Below are 17,121 nucleotides of genomic sequence, written 5' to 3' on the forward strand. Positions count from 1 at the left end.
TGTTTATGACAGTATACCAACTTCTGTACACTACTATATGTTTATGACAGTATACCAACTTTTGTGCACAACTCTTTGTTTATGACAGTGTACCAACTTTTGTACACTACTATAGGTTTATGATTGTATACCAACTTCTGTACACTACTATATGTTTATGACAGTATACCAACTTCTGTACACTACTATATGTTTATGACAGTATACCAACTTCTGTACACTACTATATGTTTATGACAGTATACCAACTTCTGTACACTACTATAGGTTTATAACAGTATAACAACTTCTGTACACTACTACAGGTTTATGACAGTATACCAATTTCTGTGCACGATTTTATGTTTATGACAGTGTACCAACTTCTGTAAACAACCATAGGTTTATGACAGTGTACCAACTTCTGTACACTACTATAACTTTATTATAGTATACCAACTTCTGTTTACTACTATAGGTTTATGATAGTATACCAACTTCTGTACAATACAAAAAGTTTATGATAGTTTACCAACTTCTGTACACTACTATACGTTTATGATAGTATACCAACTTCTGTACACTACGATATGTTTATGATAGTATACCAACTTCTGTACACTACTATATGTTTATGATAGTATACCAACTTCTGTACACTACGATATGTTTATGACAGTGTTCCAACTTCTGTACACTACTGTAGGTTTATGACTGTATTCCAACTTCTGTCCACTACTATAGGTTTATGATATTATACCAATTTCTGTACACTACTATAGGTTTATAATAGCATACCAACGTCTGTACCCTACTACAGGTTTATGATAGTATACCAACTTCTGTACACTACTGTAGGTTTATGATAGTATATGAACTTCTGTACAGTACTATAGGTTTATGATAGTATACCAACTTCTGTACACTACTCTAGGTTTATGATAGTATACCAACTTCTGTACTGTACTATATGTTTATGATAGTGTACCAACTTCTCTACACTACTATATGTTTATGATAGTGTACCAACTTCTGTACACTACTATAGGTTTATGACAGTGTACCAACTTCTGTACACTACTACAGGTTTATGACAGTGTACCAACTTCTATACACTACTACAGGTTTATGACAGTGTACCAACTTCTGTACACAACTATATGTTTTAAACAGTGTACCAACATTTGTACACTACTATAGGTTTAAGATACTATACTAATTTATGTACAATACTATATGTTTATGACAGTGTACCAACTTTTGTACACTACTATAAGTTTATGACAGTGTACCAACTTCTGTACACTACAATACGTTTATGACAGTGTACCAACTTCTGCACACTACTATAAGTTTATGACAGTTTACCAACTTCTGTACACTACTATATCTTTATGTCAGTAAACCAACTTCTGTACACTACTTTAGGTTTATGACAGTGTACCAACTTCTGTACACTACTATATGTTTATGACAGTGTACCAACTTCTGTACACTACTATTTCTTTATGACAGTGTACCAACTTCTGTACACTACTATATGTTTATGATAGTATACCAATTTCTGTACATTACTATAGGTTTATGACAGTATACCAACTTCTGTACACTACTATAGGTTTATGACAGTATACCAAATTCTGTACAATACTATAGGTTTATGACAGTATACCAACTTCTGTACACTACTATAGGTTTATGATAGTACACCAACTTCTGTGCACTACTCTATGTTTATGACAGTGTACCAACTTCTGTACACTACCATAGGTTTATGACAGTGTACCAAGTTCTGTAGACTACTATATCTTTATGTCAGTATACCAACTTCTGTACACTACTATAGGTTTATGACAGAATACCAACTTCTGTACACTACTATAGGTTTATGACAGTGTACCAACTTCTGTACACTACTATATGTTTATGACAGTGTACCAACTTCTGTACACTACAATAGGTTTATGATTGTATACCAACTTCTGTACACTACTATATGTTTATGACAGTATACCAACTTCTGTACACTACTATATGTTTATGACAGTATACCAACTTCTGTACACTACTATATGTTTATGACAGTATACCAACTTTTGTGCACAACTCTTTGTTTATGACAGTGTACCAACTTTTGTACACTACTATAGGTTTATGATTGTATACCAACTTCTGTACACTACTATATGTTTATGACAGTATACCAACTTCTGTACACTACTATATGTTTATGACAGTATACCAACTTCTGTACACTACTATATGTTTATGACAGTATACCAACTTCTGTACACTACTATAGGTTTATAACAGTATAACAACTTCTGTACACTACTACAGGTTTATGACAGTATACCAATTTCTGTGCACGATTTTATGTTTATGACAGTGTACCAACTTCTGTAAACAACCATAGGTTTATGACAGTGTACCAACTTCTGTACACTACTATAACTTTATTATAGTATACCAACTTCTGTTTACTACTATAGGTTTATGATAGTATACCAACTTCTGTACAATACAAAAGTTTATGATAGTTTACCAACTTCTGTACACTACTATACGTTTATGATAGTATACCAACTTCTGTACACTACGATATGTTTATGATAGTATACCAACTTCTGTACACTACGATATGTTTATGATAGTATACCAACTTCTGTACACTACGATATGTTTATGACAGTGTTCCAACTTCTGTACACTACTGTAGGTTTATGACTGTATTCCAACTTCTGTCCACTACTATAGGTTTATGATATTATACCAATTTCTGTACACTACTATAGGTTTATAATAGCATACCAACGTCTGTACCCTACTACAGGTTTATGATAGTATACCAACTTCTGTACACTACTGTAGGTTTATGATAGTATATGAACTTCTGTACAGTACTATAGGTTTATGATAGTATACCAACTTCTGTACACTACTCTAGGTTTATGATAGTATACCAACTTCTGTACTGTACTATATGTTTATGATAGTGTACCAACTTCTCTACACTACTATATGTTTATGATAGTGTACCAACTTCTGTACACTACTATAGGTTTATGACAGTGTACCAACTTCTGTACACTACTATAGGTTTATGATAGTATACCAACTTCTGTACACTACTCTATTTTTATGACAGTATACCAACTTCTGTACACTACGATATGTTTATGATAGTATACCAACTTTTTTACACTACTTTTTGTTTATAACAGTGTACCAACTTCTGTACACTACTATAGTTTTATGATAGTCTGCTAACTTCTGTACACTACTATAAGTTTATGACAGTGTACCAGCTTTTGTACACTACTATAAGTTTATGACAGTGTACTCACTTCTGTACACTAGTGTAGGTTTATGACAGTGGATAGCCATTGTTTTACAAGTGTTTGTGCAAAAGTAAAATCAAGTAATTAGAGCATTTGAAGACATTGCAGGTAAAACTGTTAAAATATATAAAAAGGTCTAGAAAAGTCATTTTACAGTAAACAGAGGTAGAAAATGTTTACTTTCTTTGATGATGTTAATGTCTTTGAGTTTGAATGTGAACCTTACATGACCTCCTGACATCGAATTTAACCTTTTTTCTGTAAAACTTAAGGCACTATGTATGTGAAATATACGAGGAATAAATTGATACTGTACACCATTAACCTTGTAATTTAAAATATTTTGAAGTGAAGTATAATCCACAGCATCCCTTATGTGTTGGACACTTTAACATTAGGTTATATATATACACACACACATACATACAGATGTAAAAGTGGCTGGTATGGGTAGAGAAAGAAAACATTATACACACACACCTAGACAAAAAGCAAAATCAACTAACAAAAGTAAATATATCCCACGAATTAAAAAATTCACGAAACCACAGCATCTCTTATGTGTTGGACACTTTAACATTAGGTTATATATATACACACACACATATACATAAAGATGTAAAAGTGGCTGGTATGGGTAGAGAAAGAACTATGCTCACCAGATGAAATTAACGATGAATTAGACAAAATAAAACAATACTTCATCAACATCAATAAGTTTCCTCCACAAACCGTAGAAAACATTATACGCACACACCTATACAAAAAGCAAAATCAACTAACAAAAGTAAATATATCCCACAAATTAAAAAAATCATGAAACCGTATACTGCTGCATACCATATATTCCTGACATTAGCAGACAAATAACCAACCTTTGGCAAAAACTAATAACAAAATATGGCATTCCAGTTAATACCAACTTTATTCAAAAACCAGGCACAAAACTAAAGTTTATACTGTGTAAAACCTACACTGACAAACACCACACCAACATTATTTATAAAATGCAATGTGATAACTGCCACGACTTCTATATTGGAGAAAGAAGTAGAAAAATGGAAACCAGATTCAAAGAACACAAAAAGTCGCCTTCACGTGTTTTTGAACACTGCAAATCAAATAAATACAACATAACCATAGAAAACACCCAAATACTAAACAAAGAAACAAACATAAACAAATGCAAAATTAAAAAAGTCTTACTTATACAACAACTCAAGCCCAAAATAAACCAACACAAAGGAACACCTTCATACCTATATTAATAAATATAATCCAACATCTAAGCACACCCTCTACTTTCCTACATTCATTTACACAACTGTCTTCAAACTTGTGGTCAGCTATCGGTCAGTTACCTCTTTCTTTCTTTGTGAACCTGACGATGACCAAAGGTCAAAACGTTGTTCGCTCCTCTACATAAAAAATTTCTCAACCCAAACGAGCCGTTTTTACATATATAATTTTCTCTACAAATGGGTTTTCTCGTCATCACGGATTACTATAACATTAGACTTAAAATGATTCAGAGTTTTCTTGCTTACTTAGTGTCACCACTAGGTAATGTTGTTCTTTAGTATGACCTTGTACACTCAATTTGTTTTTGTGTTATATAAAACATAATTAAGAATTAGGTTTCATTATTACAACTCACATAAACAACTAACAGAAGTGGAGAAACAGCTGGAGAGGCAAACACCTGCACCGTACAGGTCCTACGGAGAGAGTTCGCCCAATATTTTTCAGCACGATGAAGAAGGAGATTATCCCGTAACTGAACAAGGTATCTGCTCAGAATATTACTCAGGAGACTGTATTTGATCTGAAGTGTACTTCTCAGTATACAGCAATAAATTAATTTTTGTCTCTCGTTGTCATTTTAAAATTGTAATCAAATTCCCCGGATTAGTTTAAAGCCATAGCCAGTTACAGAGTATTTCATAAGGTTTATTACTAAAGTTTCTGTATTTCCATTTCTTACTGTGTATTTTGTGTGAACTGTAGTTATTGATATTTGATAAGGTTTATTACTAAAGTTTCTGTATTTCCATTTCTTACTGTGTATTTTGTGTGAACTGTAGTTATTGATATTTGATAAGGTTTATTACTAAAGTTTCTGTATTTCCATTTCTTACTGTGTATTTTGTGTGAACTGTAGTTATTGATATTTGATAAGGTTTATTACTAAAGTTTCTGTATTTCCATTTCTTACTGTGTATTTTGTGTGAACTGTAGTTATTGATATTTGATAAGGTTTATTACTAAAGTTTCTGTATTTCCATTTCTTACTGTGTATTTTGTGTGAACTGTAGTTATTGATATTTGATAAGGTTTATTACTAAAGTTTCTGTATTTCCATTTCTTACTGTGTATTTTGTGTGAACTGTAGTTATTGATATTTGATAAGGTTTATTACTAAAGTTTCTGTATTTCCATTTCTTACTGTGTATTTTGTGTGAACTGTAGTTATTGATATTTGATAAGGTTTATTACTAAAGTTTCTGTATTTCCATTTCTTACTGTGTATTTTGTGTGAACTGTAGTTATTGATATTTGATAAGGTTTATTACTAAAGTTTCTGTATTTCCATTTCTTACTATGTATTTTGTGTGAACTATAGTAATTGATAAGGTTTATTACTAAAGTTTCTGTATTTCCATTTCTTACTGTGTAATTTGTGTGAACTGTAGTTATTGATAATTGATAAGGTTTATTACTAAAGTTTCTGTATTTCCATTTCTTACTGTGTATTTTGTGTGAACTGTAGTTATTGATAATTGATAAGATTTATTACTAAAGTTTCTGTATTTCCATTTCTTACTGTGTAATTTGTGTGAACTGTAGTTATTGATAATTGATAAGGTTTATTACTAAAGTTTCTGTATTTCCATTTCTTACTGTGTAATTTGTGTGAACTGTAGTAATTGATAAGGTTTATTACTAAAGTTTCTGTATTTCCATTTCTTACTGTGTATTTTGTGTGAACTGTAGTTATTGATAATTGATAAGGTTCATTACTAAAGATTCTGTATTTCCATTTCTTACTGTGTATTTTGTGTGAACTATTGTAATTGATAATTGATAAGGTTTATTACTAAAGTTTCTGTATTTCCATTTCTTACTGTGTATTTTGTGTGAACTGTAGTTATTGATATTTGATAAGGTTTATTACTAAAGTTTCTGTATTTCCATTTCTTACTGTGTATTTTGTGTGAACTGTAGTTATTGATATTTGATAAGGTTTATTACTAAAGTTTCTGTATTTCCATTTCTTACTCTGTATTTTGTGTGAACTATAGTAATTGATAAGGTTTATTACTAAAGTTTCTGTATTTCCATTTCTTACTGTGTAATTTGTGTGAACTGTAGTTATTGATAATTGATAAGGTTTATTACTAAAGTTTCTGTATTTCCATTTCTTACTGTGTAATTTGTGTGAACTGTAGTAATTGATAAGGTTTATTACTAAAGTTTCTGTATTTCCATTTCTTACTGTGTATTTTGTGTGAACTATTGTAATTGATAATTGATAAGGTTTATTACTAAAGTTTCTGTATTTCCATTTCTTACTGTGTATTTTGTGTGAACTGTAGTTATTGATATTTGATAAGGTTTATTACTAAAGTTTCTGTATTTCCATTTCTTACTGCATGTATTTTGTGTGAACTATAGTAATTGATAAGGTTTATTACTAAAGTTTCTGTATTTCCATTTCTTACTGTGTAATTTGTGTGAACTGTAGTTATTGATAATTGATAAGGTTTATTACTAAAGTTTCTGTATTTCCATTTCTTACTGTGTATTTTGTGTGAACTGTAGTTATTGATAATTGATAAGATTTATTACTAAAGTTTCTGTATTTCCATTTCTTACTGTGTAATTTGTGTGAACTGTAGTTATTGATAATTGATAAGGTTTATTACTAAAGTTTCTGTATTTCCATTTCTTACTGTGTAATTTGTGTGAACTGTAGTAATTGATAAGGTTTATTACTAAAGTTTCTGTATTTCCATTTCTTACTGTGTATTTTGTGTGAACTGTAGTTATTGATAATTGATAAGGTTCATTACTAAAGATTCTGTATTTCCATTTCTTACTCTGTATTTTGTGTGAACTGTAGTTATTGATATTTGATAAGGTTTATTACTAAAGTTTCTGTATTTCCATTTCTTACTGTGTATTTTGTGTGAACTGTAGTTATTGATAATTGATAAGGTTTATTACTAAAGTTTCTGTATTTCCATTTCTTACTGTGTATTTTGTGTGAACTGTAGTTATTGATATTTGATAAGGTTTATTACTAGAGTTTCTGTATTTCCATTTCTTACTGTGTATTTTGTGTGAACTGTAGTTATTGATATTTGATAAGGTTTATTACTAAAGTTTCTGTATTTCCATTTCTTACTGTGTAATTTGTGTGAACTGTAGTAATTGATAAGGTTTATTACTAAAGTTTCTGTATTTCCATTTCTTACTGTGCATTTTGTGTGAACTGTAGTTATTGATAATTGATAAGGTTCATTACTAAAGATTCTGTATTTCCATTTCTTACTGTGTATTTTGTGTGAACTGTAGTTATTGATATTTGATAAGGTTTATTACTAAAGTTTCTGTATTTCCATTTCTTACTGTGTATTTTGTGTGAACTGTAGTTATTGATAATTGATAAGGTTTATTACTAAAGTTTCTGTATTTCCATTTCTTACTGTGTATTTTGTGTGAACTGTAGTTATTGATATTTGATAAGGTTTATTACTAAAGTTTCTGTATTTCCATTTCTTACTGTGTATTTTGTGTGAACTGTAGTTATTGATATTTGATAAGGTTTATTACTAAAGTTTCTGTATTTCCATTTCTTACTGCGTATTTTGTGTGAACTATAGTAATTGATAAGGTTTATTACTAAAGTTTCTGTATTTCCATTTCTTACTGTGTAATTTGTGTGAACTGTAGTTATTGATAATTGATAAGGTTTATTACTAAAGTTTCTGTATTTCCATTTCTTACTGTGTAATTTGTGTGAACTGTAGTAATTGATAAGGTTTATTACTAAAGTTTCTGTATTTCCATTTCTTACTGTGTATTTTGTGTGAACTATTGTAATTGATAATTGATAAGGTTTATTACTAAAGTTTCTGTATTTCCATTTCTTACTGTGTATTTTGTGTGAACTGTAGTTATTGATATTTGATAAGGTTTATTACTAAAGTTTCTGTATTTCCATTTCTTACTGCGTATTTTGTGTGAACTATAGTAATTGATAAGGTTTATTACTAAAGTTTCTGTATTTCCATTTCTTACTGTGTAATTTGTGTGAACTGTAGTTATTGATAATTGATAAGGTTTATTACTAAAGTTTCTGTATTTCCATTTCTTACTGTGTATTTTGTGTGAACTATAGTAATTGATAAGGTTTATTACTAAAGTTTCTGTATTTCCATTTCTTACTGTGTATTTTGTGTGAACTGTAGTTATTGATATTTGATAAGGTTTATTACTAAAGTTTCTGTATTTCCATTTCTTACTATGTATTTTGTGTGAACTATAGTAATTGATAAGGTTTATTACTAAAGTTTCTGTATTTCCATTTCTTACTGTGTAATTTGTGTGAACTGTAGTTATTGATAATTGATAAGGTTTATTACTAAAGTTTCTGTATTTCCATTTCTTACTGTGTATTTTGTGTGAACTGTAGTTATTGATAATTGATAAGATTTATTACTAAAGTTTCTGTATTTCCATTTCTTACTGTGTAATTTGTGTGAATTGTAGTTATTGATAATTGATAAGGTTTATTACTAAAGTTTCTGTATTTCCATTTCTTACTGTGTAATTTGTGTGAACTGTAGTAATTGATAAGGTTTATTACTAAAGTTTCTGTATTTCCATTTCTTACTGTGTATTTTGTGTGAACTGTAGTTATTGATAATTGATAAGGTTCATTACTAAAGATTCTGTATTTCCATTTCTTACTGTGTATTTTGTGTGAACTATTGTAATTGATAATTGATAAGGTTTATTACTAAAGTTTCTGTATTTCCATTTCTTACTCTGTATTTTGTGTGAACTGTAGTTATTGATATTTGATAAGGTTTATTACTAAAGTTTCTGTATTTCCATTTCTTACTGTGTATTTTGTGTGAACTGTAGTTATTGATATTTGATAAGGTTTATTACTAAAGTTTCTGTATTTCCATTTCTTACTCATATTTTGTGTGAACTATAGTAATTGATAAGGTTTATTACTAAAGTTTCTGTATTTCCATTTCTTACTGTGTAATTTGTGTGAACTGTAGTTATTGATAATTGATAAGGTTTATTACTAAAGTTTCTGTATTTCCATTTCTTACTGTGTAATTTGTGTGAACTGTAGTAATTGATAAGGTTTATTACTAAAGTTTCTGTATTTCCATTTCTTACTGTGTATTTTGTGTGAACTATTGTAATTGATAATTGATAAGGTTTATTACTAAAGTTTCTGTATTTCCATTTCTTACTGTGTATTTTGTGTGAACTATTGTAATTGATAATTGATAAGGTTTATTACTAAAGTTTCTGTATTTCCATTTCTTACTGTGTATTTTGTGTGAACTGTAGTTATTGATATTTGATAAGGTTTATTACTAAAGTTTCTGTATTTCCATTTCTTACTGCGTATTTTGTGTGAACTATAGTAATTGATAAGGTTTATTACTAAAGTTTCTGTATTTCCATTTCTTACTGTGTAATTTGTGTGAACTGTAGTTATTGATAATTGATAAGGTTTATTACTAAAGTTTCTGTATTTCCATTTCTTACTGTGTATTTTGTGTGAACTGTAGTTATTGATAATTGATAAGATTTATTACTAAAGTTTCTGTATTTCCATTTCTTACTGTGTAATTTGTGTGAACTGTAGTTATTGATAATTGATAAGGTTTATTACTAAAGTTTCTGTATTTCCATTTCTTACTGTGTAATTTGTGTGAACTGTAGTAATTGATAAGGTTTATTACTAAAGTTTCTGTATTTCCATTTCTTACTGTGTATTTTGTGTGAACTGTAGTTATTGATAATTGATAAGGTTCATTACTAAAGATTCTGTATTTCCATTTCTTACTCTGTATTTTGTGTGAACTGTAGTTATTGATATTTGATAAGGTTTATTACTAAAGTTTCTGTATTTCCATTTCTTACTGTGTATTTTGTGTGAACTGTAGTTATTGATAATTGATAAGGTTTATTACTAAAGTTTCTGTATTTCCATTTCTTACTGTGTATTTTGTGTGAACTGTAGTTATTGATATTTGATAAGGTTTATTACTAGAGTTTCTGTATTTCCATTTCTTACTGTGTATTTTGTGTGAACTGTAGTTATTGATATTTGATAAGGTTTATTACTAAAGTTTCTGTATTTCCATTTCTTACTGTGTAATTTGTGTGAACTGTAGTAATTGATAAGGTTTATTACTAAAGTTTCTGTATTTCCATTTCTTACTGTGTATTTTGTGTGAACTGTAGTTATTGATAATTGATAAGGTTCATTACTAAAGATTCTGTATTTCCATTTCTTACTGTGTATTTTGTGTGAACTGTAGTTATTGATATTTGATAAGGTTTATTATTAAAGTTTCTGTATTTCCATTTCTTACTGTGTATTTTGTGTGAACTGTAGTTATTGATAATTGATAAGGTTTATTACTAAAGTTTCTGTATTTCCATTTCTTACTGTGTATTTTGTGTGAACTGTAGTTATTGATATTTGATAAGGTTTATTACTAAAGTTTCTGTATTTCCATTTCTTACTGTGTATTTTGTGTGAACTGTAGTTATTGATATTTGATAAGGTTTATTACTAAAGTTTCTGTATTTCCATTTCTTACTGTGTATTTTGTGTGAACTGTAGTTATTGATAATTGATAAGGTTTATTACTAAAGTTTCTGTATTTCCATTTCTTACTGTGTATTTTGTGTGAACTGTAGTTATTGATATTTGATAAGGTTTATTACTAAAGTTTCTGTATTTCCATTTCTTACTCAAGTATTTTGTGTGAACTATAGTAATTGATAAGGTTTATTACTAAAGTTTCTGTATTTCCATTTCTTACTGTGTAATTTGTGTGAACTGTAGTTATTGATAATTGATAAGGTTTATTACTAAAGTTTCTGTATTTCCATTTCTTACTGTGTAATTTGTGTGAACTGTAGTTATTGATAATTGATAATTGATAAGGTTTATTACTAAAGTTTCTGTATTTCCATTTCTTACTGTGTAATTTGTGTGAACTGTAGTAATTGATAAGGTTTATTACTAAAGTTTCTGTATTTCCATTTCTTACTGTGTATTTTGTGTGAACTGTAGTTATTGATAATTGATAAGGTTCATTACTAAAGATTCTGTATTTCCATTTCTTACTGTGTATTTTGTGTGAACTATTGTAATTGATAATTGATAAGGTTTATTACTAAAGTTTCTGTATTTCCATTTCTTACTGTGTATTTTGTGTGAACTGTAGTTATTGATATTTGATAAGGTTTATTACTAAAGTTTCTGTATTTCCATTTCTTACTGTGTATTTTGTGTGAACTGTAGTTATTGATAATTGATAAGGTTTATTACTAAAGTTTCTGTATTTCCATTTCTTACTGTGTATTTTGTGTGAACTGTAGTTATTGATATTTGATAAGGTTTATTACTAAAGTTTCTGTATTTCCATTTCTTACTGCGTATTTTGTGTGAACTATAGTAATTGATAAGGTTTATTACTAAAGTTTCTGTATTTCCATTTCTTACTGTGTAATTTGTGTGAACTGTAGTTATTGATAATTGATAAGGTTTATTACTAAAGTTTCTGTATTTCCATTTCTTACTGTGTAATTTGTGTGAACTGTAGTTATTGATAATTGATAATTGATAAGGTTTATTACTAAAGTTTCTGTATTTCCATTTCTTACTGTGTAATTTGTGTGAACTGTAGTAATTGATAAGGTTTATTACTAAAGTTTCTGTATTTCCATTTCTTACTGTGTATTTTGTGTGAACTGTAGTTATTGATAATTGATAAGGTTCATTACTAAAGATTCTGTATTTCCATTTCTTACTGTGTATTTTGTGTGAACTATTGTAATTGATAATTGATAAGGTTTATTACTAAAGTTTCTGTATTTCCATTTCTTACTGTGTATTTTGTGTGAACTGTAGTTATTGATATTTGATAAGGTTTATTACTAAAGTTTCTGTATTTCCATTTCTTACTGTGTATTTTGTGTGAACTGTAGTTATTGATAATTGATAAGGTTTATTACTAAAGTTTCTGTATTTCCATTTCTTACTGTGTATTTTGTGTGAACTGTAGTTATTGATATTTGATAAGGTTTATTACTAAAGTTTCTGTATTTCCATTTCTTACTGTGTAATTTGTGTGAACTGTAGTAATTGATAAGGTTTATTACTAAAGTTTCTGTATTTCCATTTCTTACTGTGTATTTTGTGTGAACTGTAGTTATTGATAATTGATAAGGTTCATTACTAAAGATTCTGTATTTCCATTTCTTACTGTGTATTTTGTGTGAACTGTAGTTATTGATATTTGATAAGGTTTATTACTAAAGTTTCTGTATTTCCATTTCTTACTGTGTATTTTGTGTGAACTGTAGTTATTGATAATTGATAAGGTTTATTACTAAAGATTCTGTATTTCCATTTCTTACTGTGTATTTTGTGTGAACTGTAGTAATTGAAATACTTTTAAGTTTTAATTTCATTTGATTTTCTGAGTGTTTGAAAGGAATTTAAAAAAAAAAAAAGATACTTAAGCATTTTGGAAATACAGAACTAGGTAACAGAATAGATTTTCTGTAAGCATTTACAGAAATTCTGGTGCAAATTTCATAAAGTATGTAGAATTCTAGAAAATATTATTTGATTTTTTAAGTTTTTTAGTAATTATTTTATATAGCTGGTGTGAATTTTGTATGTAATGTTGAAAAATATTCTTTCTAGTATGAATGACAGACATAAAAATTTTAAATGTGGTAAAAGTGACCAGATTAAGAGTTGGTGTAATACCTTAAACCTTAAGTGGGTTTTTATTCATATATACTAAGTTAAAAGCTTCATTCATTGTGTAAACTTTTTTTAGATTTATTATATAATAGGTGTTTTACAGAAAAATAATTTGTTCCTACATAGCATGATAAGCTTAATGGTGTTTTTATAAGTTAATAAAATATACTGCCTAAAGAAAGAATGCCTTGCTACGAAGCTATAATTACTTTATTAGTTTTAAGTTTCCTGCCATCTAAATATTTTTAACTATTGGGAGTCAAAATTAACGAAAGCTTTAGAAAAAAATTGAAAGTGTTTTTTTGTCATGAATGTGTGTACTTAATCATGAAAATGTCTAATGATAATAGTCTGAAACCACTAAGTTCCAGAAACACATAACTTACATTGTTGTTTCTCTGAACAAAAATGGGCTGGTAATGTTATTTATTTTTTAAATTTTAATAAGGTTCATACATACTCTTAGGCACTAAGATAAAAAATGAAAGGTACATTTAAGAAAATGTAATTACCTTTTTAAGGCTGTACATTATACTGTTCATTTTTAGTTAATCACCTCTTTCTATTAGGTTGTCATAGTGGAGGTTCATCCAAACAACAGACCATTATCTCCACTAGATCTACTTTGGTTCAACTTCGAAGACATGGCCCTCGGAGTAAGCAGGCACCCATACCACCGAAGAGGACCAGCACTTTTCGAGATAGTGTCTATCAAGACAAAATGTATGGAACAATCGGAGGACAGGAAACTAGTAATAAAAATATTCTCAATAACAGTGGTGAGAGAGCCTTTGAGACTAACAACAGGAAAGTTCAGGAGATGAACAGCAATGAAGTAGGCGATGGTGAATTAAGAGAGCGAACTCCTGATACTGAGGAGTCTGACACTCACACAGCAGCTTCAGTTGCCAGTGTTCCAGCAATGTCCCTAAACCAGCAACATTCTCAGCAAAAATTGAAAAAAGCAAGGACCTATCCTCCTAATATTCAGCAACATAATAATTCAAAAGAAAATAGTTCTTCAAATAAAGCAAGAGAACCCAAGAAGGTACAGGTTGCAGCTCTAGAAGTTCAAAATGTGAAACGAGCCATTAATCGATATGGCACTCTTCCAAAGGGAGCAAGGATTGGTGCATATTTAGATTCGCTAAGGGAGCATGGTCTTCATACTGGAGCTAAGTATCCGGAGCCAGTTGTTGAAAGTGAACCACAAGCTTTCAGTGATATAGGATGGGAAAGTGCTACTTTAGATCAACTTTCCCAGAAACAGAATTTTAACAACATAAATAATACTCATAAAGGAGAAACTGGAAGTCACTTTTCTTCTAGATATCCTCCTCCGAAGTCGGCAAAGGCACGAATATGATGGTGTTCATCATTCACCTCATGCCTTTCTGCAAAGGCAAAAGTCAGACCTCACATACTCCAAGAATAATGACACATTTGAAACTGGATCTATTCCAGACTCTAGACACCTTAGTTCAAAGCCTGTTCCATCTCCTAGGCTTCCTAGAAGCCAAAGGGTGGATCGAAAATCCTCTCGTGAAGGAAGAATTGAAGGACCACCTTGCATTCCCCAGGAAATAAGAAATATTCATGATGTCGGTACTAACAATACTTCAAATGCTGGTGGTGAAACTGGTTTTCGAGACTATTCTGGTAGTAGTTACTCCAGGAATAATAATATTTCAGAATCCAGAAATGTTGACCCCCAGGCATTCCCATCTCCTTTCAGTTCTAATGTCTTTCGAAGGACACTTACTAAAAGGCCAAAAGAGAGACCTCCAAGTCCTCCAAAGAGTCCACTTGTAAAAAGTGGTTCAATTGATGATCAGTTAGGATGGAAACCTGAGAGGATCTTTGATCAAAGTCCATCAGAAAGTGCACATACTGTGACTCCATTAACTTGGAGTGCTAGTGTAGACAGCCCACTTCCACCAGGAAAGGTCAAAGTACCGTCAGGGAGTCCAAAGTCATCACGTAATATTGCATCTCCCCCTCCACCACCTCTTTGCCCAGAAGGTTTTCCTCCTCCTCCTGATTTTGTAAAAGATTCTGTAGAATCTTGCTCTGAACAACAGACTGTGATTGAAGTCAAAACCTCTTCAGTTGCCAAAGCATCACATAATAATCAAACCGCCAAGAACCCAGCAGCTCAGCTAGTCTCAGAACTCTTCGAGAGTCTCAAAATGAAAGCCAGAAGAAGAGCCGTAGAGATGGGAGATGCTTCTTCTCAAACCACTGAAGAAGTGGGAAGCTCTGCAGAAATATCAAAAGAGCAGTCAGCTGTTGCACTGTCTCCTAAAAAGGGCACACCTTCTCTGGAATTGCCTGTAAAGTCTGAATCTATAAATTGCTCTAAGTTAGGCTTTCAACAAGGAAATGAGCTTTCCAAGAGAATCAGCTCAATATTTGAAGCCAGCTCAAATAGGGAAAAAACAACTGGTGAATCACAGTCACAGTTTTATGTGTCCAGCAATAGACTCAAAAAAGAAGACTCAAGATAATATAGAAAAAAGTGTCAGTGGAGATCTTGGCCAAAAAAATTTAATTATATCAAAACTCAAAAGCAAGCCTCCTGATAGAGATTTGGTAGAAGTCTGCCAACCAGATAGATGTGAAGAAGAGGAAGAAAGAAGACACAGTTGTGGAAGTATAACAAGTTTGAAGAAGATCTGGGAGAAGGAGAGCTCCAAACAAGAGTCAGAGCTAAATGCTGATGGTCCATGCAGCGACAGTCCAAAAGTTGTTGCACGTCGGCCCGAATCCCTCAAAATAGAAAGAATGCAGACTTTGGAGGTTGCAGATGAAACTTTTAAAAGTGGTAACCATGAAACTGAACCTGTACAGAAAGCCTCACCAACCTATGTTAAAGAGAGTACTACATCAAAAACATTATCTCAAGCATCATTGATAGGTGAACAAACAGAGGAACTTAGTAGCCAGGAAGATCAACAGAATCTTCCAAAAAACTTCCCCTCAAAATAAAGAAATGGGAGGACAGTTATCCCCAGCAATTCCCAAACCAGCAGTTCCACTGAAACCACCAGTAAAGGGATCTCGAGCTGTCCTACCTCCAGGTACCAGACCATCAAAACAAGTAACAAGCCCCAGGTTTTCCCCGAGGAGGTATTGGGGGCTCTCCATCCTCACAGGCCGATGAAGAAACACGTGATAGCATAAGCAGCAAAGAAACTATATTGGAAATTTCTACAGCACTTGAAAATAGCATTCACTTACTGAAGACAGCTACATCTCTAAGCAGCGGAAACGTAATGCAACTGTCAGATAAAATGCAACTTTTTCGAACTTCTTGTGGCAACTATGCAGAAAGTATTCCTCCACACGGAGATTTCGCTGGGGAATTGTTAACAAAGCTAGAACGACAGGAGAACAGTTGCGCACGTGTAGCAGTAATAACAGTGCGTCCAGCTCCACACTTTTCGAAGAATTACAAAACACAGTGAGGGACTTGGTAAATATGGTCCAGAGGTGAGCAGTGTGGTCAGTATGTGTAAAAAAAACGTATATCAACTCTCACTTATACATCACGATATGTGTATGATTAGTTTTTTGATTTACTCATGGATTCCAGCATGGTCATCTAGTCGTAACTTTTGCTCATTAGTGAAACGGTGGTGAGAGAAGTTGACAAAGTTACTTATAGTTGCTTCAACTTCAGGTGAGAACTGTCATATGTATGCTTTAAGTTTGTAATTTACACATAGTCCATGAGAACCAGTCTAGAAGATT

The 17,121-nt window shown here is 30.9% G+C and overlaps 1 pseudogene across 1 annotated transcript in view; it reads left to right on the top strand.

The window, feature by feature from the left end:
- The window catches only part of LOC143228309 (uncharacterized), a 34,946-nt pseudogene extending 18,111 nt beyond the window's left edge, over nt 1-16,835 (top strand). Inside the window, exons 4-7 of the transcript XR_013015314.1 lie at nt 4,993-5,106; nt 13,938-15,868; nt 15,939-16,285; nt 16,483-16,835. The product of XR_013015314.1 is annotated as an uncharacterized LOC143228309 (transcript). The remainder of the gene's footprint in view (nt 1-4,992; nt 5,107-13,937; nt 15,869-15,938; nt 16,286-16,482) is intronic.
- Nucleotides 16,836-17,121: the final 286 nt, after the last annotated feature.

The sequence above is a fragment of the Tachypleus tridentatus genome, chromosome 10, assembly GCF_004210375.1.
Source record: "Tachypleus tridentatus isolate NWPU-2018 chromosome 10, ASM421037v1, whole genome shotgun sequence".
In the NCBI taxonomy this organism is placed as follows: domain Eukaryota; kingdom Metazoa; phylum Arthropoda; class Merostomata; order Xiphosura; family Limulidae; genus Tachypleus; species Tachypleus tridentatus.